Source organism: Lepidothrix coronata, unplaced genomic scaffold, assembly GCF_001604755.1.
Source record: "Lepidothrix coronata isolate B3197 unplaced genomic scaffold, Lepidothrix_coronata-1.0 Scaffold40, whole genome shotgun sequence".
Classification (NCBI taxonomy): Eukaryota; Metazoa; Chordata; class Aves; order Passeriformes; family Pipridae; genus Lepidothrix; species Lepidothrix coronata.
In genome coordinates, this window is record NW_016690220.1 from 5200143 (window position 1) to 5207591 (window position 7449).

Below are 7449 nucleotides of genomic sequence, written 5' to 3' on the forward strand. Positions count from 1 at the left end.
TGGTTTTGTTTCTACAGAACAACAATCCTCATTGAAAGACTCTTCCAAATCCTGGCCTGACTTTTTACAAGCACAGCTTGATAAGCTACGGCACAGGATTTTGGGAATCCAAGAAACATGAACGTGCAGAGGAATTCAGGCTTTATAGAAATCAGTTGCAACCTTATATATGGTTGACTTTCCATCATAGATGTATTACATAATGAATTTTGTTCTTTTTCCTGTAATGTACATGACCTGATCGTAATTTTCACAAATTAGATAATTTTTCGTAATTATTCGTCATATCACTTATGTGAACAAATGTCAGACTATGGTTTTTCTTCAAATGGAGAGCTGTTTCTTCTGCTATGTATGACTGATCACGTAAATCAACAACCCCAGCCCCTTCTCTGGAAACCATTAGCTTTATAAATGTGAGAAAAGCAGAAAACATTTCTAAGGCTTTGAAACTTTCAGTGAAAGCAGAGAGCACTTTAAGCAGAAAAAGGCAACAGGCACAGGACATTTAGGACAGCTTATACTTTTCCTGTCATTATTTCCAAAACTTTCATTTTCAAAGCATTATGTTCAGTTACACTCATAGACAGAAAACAAATAGTTTGGTTCCTTTTGGACACATTGAAGTCAACAGAAGCAGAGGATTTTAGTTACTTCAAAAGTCTTAGGCTGCTTTGTAGTAACTAAAATATCTTATCCTAACCCAAAGGAAGTATGTAGCTTACTGCCTGAGCTTAGATTCTTATTTTAGATATTTTCAGCTTTTTCATTTTGCCCCACAGAGAATTTGTTCCTGCATAATGAGAAGAGTGCAAATGAGTAAAAAATTATGGTGTTCCACCTAATCAACTTTTAACTTCCTCTATAACCAGTGGAAAGAGATGCTTCCTATGACAGGTCCTCTGACCCGCAATATCCATGATGAGTTAGAGGAATCCCACTCAGGGGCTTGCCGTGAATTTAGATAAGTACTTTTCAGGTCTTTCCTCCTCCCTACCTATTCACTGGCTCTTACTTCATTCTAACATGTTGGTCATGGGTTAAGATGTCACAGCATGCAGGTCTGTTTATTTAGACACTTTTTAATAACACCCCAAAGGAAATTCTTGGAGCTGACTTGTTCACGAGACCTCAGCAACATTGCTGACACTGAAGCTTTTTCTGAATTGAGGAATAAGCTTGTGCCTTTAATCTCAGAGCCCCAATCCCTCGACTACCTACAGCAGGGGATTGCTGCAGCAGATCTTCACTCCCTCCTTGCTTGTTCAGGTTTCCTTCAGGTGCAGAACAGGGTATACTGAAGAAATAGTGATTACTGCATATTTTATTTAGCACTCAGGCAAGAGTAGCTAGGCAAGAGTAGCTAGTATGGTACCCTAAAATGGGGGCCAGGACACAGCATCCATGGGTAACTCCACCTGGCTGGAGCTTCCTCTCAGCAGTTCCAGTAGCACTGTCAAATTTCCCTTAAACCAAGCAGAGCTCTCAGCACTGGTTCAGAACAAAATGCCTGAATATGAAATAATCTGGACATATGGTGGCCACTTCTCTGTCTCTCCCTGAATGGCACAGTCCATTGAGCTGGTTTATGTCTTTTGATTCGGACTTTTCACAAAACAATTGTTAAGAGGGAACAGTATTATTCTTCATAAGTACAGTTGGGACCTAAATATCCCTCACACCTCTTGAAATAAGGGAGACATTGCTAGCATATCTCTCCATCCTGCAGGGCTTGCTATCAGCATTATGCAAACCTAAGTGGCATGCTGCTACTTCTTCCCTTTCCTGCTGGCTTGCAACTGTGGTGGCTGCTCAGGCTGTGTGATACAGTTTTTGCTTTGATACAACACAAAAGGTTTCAGAGTGGAACATGCCACAGAATTAGGAAGGGTGGATTGGTTTGCTTTCATGAATCATAATCTTCTTTCTCTTCTTCTCCCCCTTTTCCCATGACCCTTATCACTCATCCTAGTTCTGCATTGGCACTGTTCCCACTAGCTCTGCTGTTGTTCTTTCTTCTTCTCAGTTTCTCACCATTACTGTTCTGCATCCTCTTACGCCCAAAGAAACTTGCCTGCCTCAACCTAATTTCCAACTTCTCTTTTTTTCCCCCTCAAATTTCATTCACTCCTAAGAGTAGTAGCTGTAAATAACTCCAAAAAGCTCTGAGTGGCTTCTCAGACATGTCTATTTCCTTAAATGGCCCTACAATAAGGAAGAAGAAATATCTATATCTTTCCTGCTGACTACCTGAGGAAAAGGGGTACTTTGAACCTGACATAAGGACAGATGAAGAAAAGAAGTGATAAGTGGGAAAACCTGCTGCTAGCTCCTGGCTGGCCATGCTCTCTTGTGTCAACTTTATGCCTCCTAGTCCTCGAGAGCATGTGAACAGCTGGCCACTGCAGCTTATTGTCCACAGGCTGCATTCGCTCTGCACAGATCTGTACACTGAGGCTTTGGGAGAGTGGCTAGAGCTTTTTGGGGGAATCTCTGAATGTGAGGAGACCACTTCATTGATCTCTAGGATCTAGACTTGGCTCTTAAGTCAAATAGTCCTGGTGTGTTGACTGCCTTGTATCTCCTTGAAATATAGGGTTTCTTTGTGAGATCAGTTCAAAAGGAACAGAAGTCAGCTAAATGCTGAATAGTAATGAACAAAAGTGGAGAGCTGGCAAAAGGCTTTACCAGGGCCAAGCAAGGATCACTACCAGGGATTTTAACTTTGCAAACCAGAATGTTGTCGAAACCCCAGAGCAGAAATAGTGACAGGGAGACTCCAACGACAGATCATGGTACAATGCCAAGACTTGCAAAGCTGGCAGAAATACCTGCTGTCAAGAGAAGCCTGAAATTGCAGCTCATTGGCCACTAAGGAATACAGCTACATCAGCTCTTCAAGCAAATGATTCATCCTGGGGGCAATGATGAATCCACCCTGAGCACTTCCTCTGCTTGCTTCTACCACTCTGTTTAAACAGCAGTGCTGTCATTATGAATGGCTGATGGAAGGAAGAGCTTAAATTCAAATGTAGCCACAAGGATTTTATACAAAACAAGGGCTGAGCCCATCATCATCCTTCAGGTGCAACAGAAGGAGCAACCAAACATTTGTTAGGCAGTGATTGGACAAGAAGCAGGGAGCACAATGCCCCAGCCTCTTCTCCCATTTGTGCAGGGGCACAGAATTGTGTTGTCCTAACCCATCTGTTTCTGTGGGTCAAAGTGCAGAGGCTAAGAGTGCTCTGGCATGAGCTAACTTAGTCTGTCATAACAGTGGAAAAGTAATCCATGAAAAAAAAATTAAGTTTTTTTGCTATTTAAGTGAGCTGATGTGAATCAGCAAAGGAACCAAAAAGAGCAGGCAGAGACCTGCAGCTGGGAGCAGAGACAGAGTGAAAGAGCGGGGAAGGAGGATAGGAAGCTAGGATGGGGTGTACAAGATTTCCTTCTTTTATCTGCAGTAAGACATAGTGGGCTCGCCTGCCTGTGAAACTAAAGCCTTGGGGTGAAGTCACATGCACATTTCAAGCTGATAGAATTGTTCACTGCCACCAGAAGAAGGAAGTCCTCCCAGATCCAAGGCCCCACCGGCTTAGTGAGATCCTGTCATGCAGTTGCTTGTAATCCCTCTCCTTTCCTGCAGGTTTTTTTGTGGAAGACCAATTTTCAGAAATCAGATCAGAATGAATTTAATAACAGACACTTTTGGAAAAGGGTGTTTGTGGAGGGTGTAACCTTGTGCACCCAGGGTTAATACTGTCTTAATAATTCTGCCTCACTTGTTTTGCTATGAACAGACACACTGACAAAAGATCACAGAATCACAGAATCATAGAATAAGACCAATAGGGGAATGTGTATGGGAATTAGCAAGATTTTCAAAAGACGGTACACTGGTTTTGTAATTTAAACAGAGGCAGAGACCTCCACAGTGATGATACAAGGCAGGAATCATACAAACATTGTCAAGATCCTTCAGATATCTCTTTGTTTGTCTTTAAGTCTGGGTCTCATTTTTGCAATTTGGATATCTGTCTACATTTCACTGCTTTGCAAAGGTCTTTATGGTGTTAGTCTGAAAAGCACTAAAGTATCAGAAACACGTGTTCTGCTCCTACAACATGTAATCCATGGCTGTGTTCCTGTTCCTGGTACTGGGCCAGACTCCCTGATGCCGCCAAGTTCCCAGGACAATCAGGGAGCCGGTTATAGTTTCCTGGTTATCTGAGTCAGCTGCTGCAATGTATATACACCAGATGACAATCATCCCACAAGGGACTGTTCCCCTAGCTAAGAATAGCTGGAGGAGTGAAAAGAGGGGTCTATAAGGAAGGAAAGCTGTCCCAGCATCTGCACTGAATGGACCAGGTTGCAGCTTGCACAGCTTTATCATAATTCATAAAAAAAGTGATAGGGCCAACAGGCCTGTAATCTTGGCAGCCCTTCAGCATCTGATCAGCCTCATTCGATATCTTTAAGTAACTCAGATCTAAAGCACTAGAGCAATCAGGCTCCTGTCAGAGGTGAAAGAGGGTGTTTCTGAGTCTGATCAGAATAAAAAGTTTGTCTCCTTGGACTAATGTCAAGTAAACCCATCAACTTCCGAGTATGAAAAACCCACCACACCCTCGGGTATGAGCTCAACAAAAAGGCTTGCACTGCACCGCCAAGACCATTGGAATAGCTTTTCCTTGCTGAGACACGGGAGACAGAGCTAGAGACTTCTGCCCATACAGGAGTTTTCCTGCTCACAACTCTCAGCAGCACAGGCGATGCCTCCTCCCTTGCCAACCAAATGGCATAGTGCTCAGCCAGCACTTGCTGTGCCATGGCACTGGGAGATCTCATGCTTTTTCTCTATTTCAGTTGCAGGAGTGCCTGTGCAAAAGCTTTAAATCTTTTTCATGTAAATACCTGAAGAAAATACACATTTACATCCAAGAAGCTGTCTCCTGTTTCTTCTCGATCTCTTTTCCTATGTATTTTTGCTCAGTAGAGCAACATGCACCTTATTCAACTCTTCAAATCATACAAGTAAATACTTCTGTGCCCTCTATACTTTAGATAGTATGAATGGTAATGCTTATTCTCCAGTGACAATTTTTATTTGAGTATCTGGGCAAGACAAAACAACCAAACTGTCAAAAGGCTTTAAGTCAGAAATGGCAAACTTTCACCTTCTGACTTTCCATTCACTAAAACAGTTTTGTGTGGCCAGAGTCTACTTTGAGCTCTCTTTTCATTACACAATTGTTGTGTGACACATAAAAAATAATTTTCTTCTTCATCATTCTCAAGGTACTGGATGATACATTAACACTTAACAGGAGTATGGTAAGGCCATCTCTCCCACTCTTCATTCCCAGATAACAAAGCCATTAACTTTCATACTGAGGTGCAGCTGAAGTACAGCTACCGCAGGCTTTCTAATCCACAGTCATCTTTAATTCATTTTGTTACACCAGTAGTATTAATTATAGACTAATTTTACATATGGCTGTATAAATTCTAAACTGTCCAAAGCTGCAATGTCTGTTCTGGAGAAACTTATGCCTTTTTACAGGGTATTCTTACAGAATTACTTGTGAAACATGTGATGTGGCTCTTTAATACTTGACGAACAAGATAAGCATTTCATAACGTATATTCTCACTACAGAGCAGTTGTTCTCTACAAAAGGCACAAGAAAGAAGTCTGAATAAAGACTGTGGCAAATGAGAAAAACAGGTAAAATCTCTTTTGAAAGATGGAAATCTTTAGGTCTGCGTGTAAATTCAGGTCTGTGACCATTTGTAAACCTTTAGAGGCTTGAGACGGGAGTTATGGCCTGGGTTATGAAGTCATCCATCCTAGAAACATAGACTGCCCTTCTTGCATTAAAGTCTGAAAAATGTAAGTGAAAATATGCTCTTGTATATGAATTTGAATTTGGAAATCTGTTTTTCTTCACATTTCTTCTGAAATGACTCATGTCTATCCCAAACTAGTAGTGTTTCAGTTTTATGGCAGCATTATGATTCATGTCCTTGTAAATATATTCTATATGGATGTTATATCAACTATCTTCAGTAATTTAGGCAAGAAACAACATACTTTCTGTTCCTTTGAAATAGCAGTGATACTGATGTTTTTCAATCTTATTCTGATTTCAAGGCAACAGGATCTTGTTTTCCTCCTGTTAACAATCAGCTAGACTACTCAATTTGTATCCACTTGACAAAGTTAATATTTGTGCCTAATATGATCATTGTACTATCATATATAAATAGACTGCCACAGTTGTTCTGCAGAAAAGCACGAAGACTGTGGGGAACATTTGCCAACCTACTGCTCCTTCTGAAAGTAGAATTTTTGACTAGCTGATGGAGTTGATGGAGTTTTCACATAAGTGATACAAATTAATTAAAATCCCCTTAAATGTGTGTTTAAGATAATTTTTTCTTGACTTCACTCATAATTCAGACACTTCTATTTTTTTCAACAGTGCATTCTGTTCTCATTTCCTTTTTCTTTTCATGTTTTGGTCTACTTTTCACAGGTTTCTAATTTTGTTGTGTTCCATGAGGAAAGTAATATAAGGACTTCTTTGTCCTGCCTTGGAATTGCTCAGATGACTCACTAAGATAGGACCACACCCATTTTCCAAGAGAAAGGAAGACCGCATTCTAGTTTTGATGTTTCCAGCATAAAAATCCCTAAGTGTCATTAAGAGTTCTTAATGACAAGCTCACAAGCAAGACCTTTTAACAAAATTTTGACATTTTTGTGTTTTCTTTTGACAATTTCCCAGTTAATTGATCACTAAGGCAGACATCACACTCATGCTCTGTCCTTGTCCCTGACAGACACAGATCTCTTTATGGCAGACACTCCCCCTCCGCAAGACAGACGGACAGACAGACAGACACACACAGAGACACAGAGTGTCTTCAAGGCTGCTTGATCCCTACAAACCCCCATGCTCTCTGAACAACCAGCTCCGGGGAAGGAGTTACCTTGCCCTCCATGTCACAGCTGTTGCATTTGAGAGGGAACAGATGGACCCAGCAAGGTCCACTTGGGTGCTCAGCTGCTCCAGTGGGTCAAGTTGTTCACTGTGCTGCAGGAAACCAACAGTAAAGGCACTTAAACAAACACTGGAGCAAGGGCTGGTGCCTTGGCCTGTCCGGTATCAGACAAGGAAGCCCGTGCTGTGGCTTGCAGGGTGCTTCTGGTGACAAGGACCACGTGAACCTTCACAGAAAAAGGAGGGAAGGCCATATATTTCTCATGCCAGGTTGTAGGTTTGCAGCACTAGCACAACATAGGACCAAAACATTAACTATTTTCTCACAAGTTACAATCCTATCTTTCAAGAGAAGGTTATAGTCCTCAGTCCTTTTGTATATCCAGGCTATAGCTTTCAGAATATTCTCCTTGAGAACAGGTAAAACTGTTACTGTGTCT